General features: G+C 34.1%; 1 long non-coding RNA gene across 1 annotated transcript; it reads right to left on the reverse strand.

The window, feature by feature from the left end:
* Nucleotides 1-320: 320 nt before the first annotated feature.
* LOC103182994 lies at nt 321-1,375 on the reverse strand. Its single transcript, XR_488372.2, has 3 exons — nt 1,345-1,375; nt 997-1,026; nt 321-346 (listed from the first exon to the last, which is right to left on the reverse strand). It is a non-coding gene; the product is annotated as an uncharacterized LOC103182994 (long non-coding RNA).
* Nucleotides 1,376-1,811: the final 436 nt, after the last annotated feature.

A 1,811-nucleotide genomic window follows, 5' to 3' on the forward strand; every position in this document is an offset into this window, starting at 1 on the left:
TGTGGCAATCCTTGAAGAGCATATTGATGAAATGAGAGGATTAACACTGAAGTGACATAAATATGGAACTCATTTGTACTGAAAACTCGTGCTGTAACTGTGAAAGAGCGGCGATGACTTATTATTGTTAAATGTATAACTGAAATGGCAACTGTGAAATGATTATGTAGCATTGCTTTACATTGAGAATAAAGTATGTTGTTGTTGAAATTAAGCTCAGTGCTGCATTGGGAAACTCTGATTAAATAAAGAACAGGGATTTCATTGTATTATGTAGTTGGAAATTTAAGAATAATTCAATGCATTGAATACTTACGCCTCTCTTAATGACCTCTCCGATAACCTTCTAAAATACAAAGCAACGAATTATATGCAAATAATTATGAGAAATTCTCAGCATTAATTTCCTCATTGTATCACAATATGCACGTTATTCTTAGGACCCATCAGATGGGCACATTGGTGTTTTCCGGTCCCATATATTCTTTTGTCAACAATTCAGAACAAAGAAACACTCAGAACTACAGGTAACCTACCTTTATCCCAAACCAAAAACAACAGCACATTTTCTGTCTGATAATTTTCAAAATATCTAAAGTTTGGTCCCTCTATTTTGATCATTGATAATATTCTACATTATTCCATGATAGTTTATATAATGTGTGATTCCGTGAACAAATAAGGAACAGTGATTCCACCTTACAGAACAGAGTAATTCTGTCTGGAAATACAGTAATTCTGTACACTGAATGTGTTGTACTTATGGCCTAGGGAGTGACTGCTTTGAAACCTCACTAGAGAATAAAACAAAAGATAATTGTGAGCAATTCTGTCCTCGTTATTTTTCACATCATGTCACAATATGCACATTATGTCTGGATCTGCCAGATGGAAAATTAGTGTGCAGAACTATGAATAAATAAAGAACAAGGATTTCATCTTATGATCCAGAGATAGTTTGAAATTTCAGAATAATTTAATGCATTGAATACTTACGCCTCTCTTAATGACTTCTCCGACAACCTTCTACAATACAAAGCAAAGAAGTAGATGTAAATAATTATCAAAACATTCTCTCCATTAATTGCCAGTGATATATGCAAGAAAATAATTTATCATTGAAAACAAGACCTGCAAGCAGTTACTTAGGCAGGTGTTGGAGGTCATTGTTGATTCAAGTAAAACAAATATTGGGCTGAATGGTCCGTTTTCGTTCAGTAACATTCTATATAATTCTACCTAGTGTGTGATACCACAACCAAATAAGGAATAGTGATTCCACAATACAGAACAGAGGTGGTTTGGAAATACAGTAATTCTGTACACTGAATGTGTTGTACTTACGTGCTAGGGCTTGACTGCTTTGAAGCCTCACTAGAGGACAAAACAAACAATATTTATGAGCAATTCTGTCCTCGTTATTTTTCACATCATGTCACAATATGCACATTTTGTTTGGGACCTGCCAGATGGAAAATATAGATATTTGTTGCACTTCTTGTCTGAGACGTTTATTGTACAGTAACAGCAATCGCTGATTGGGAAATGTGGCAATCCTTGAAGAGGATATTGATGAAATGAAAGGATTAACACTGAATTATGTAAGGACATAAATATGGAACTCATTTGTACTGAAAAGCTGTAACTGTGAAAGAGCTGTGATGTCTTATTATTGTAAAATGTATAACTGAAATTGAAACTGTGAAATGAATATGAAGCATTGCTTTACACTGAGAATAAAGTATGGTAGTGTTGAAACTAAGCTCTGTGCGGCATTAGGAAACTATGAATAAATAATGAACAGGGATTTC

The sequence above is a fragment of the Callorhinchus milii genome, unplaced genomic scaffold (genome assembly GCF_018977255.1).
Source record: "Callorhinchus milii isolate IMCB2004 unplaced genomic scaffold, IMCB_Cmil_1.0 Scaffold8, whole genome shotgun sequence".
Taxonomy (NCBI): domain Eukaryota; kingdom Metazoa; phylum Chordata; class Chondrichthyes; order Chimaeriformes; family Callorhinchidae; genus Callorhinchus; species Callorhinchus milii.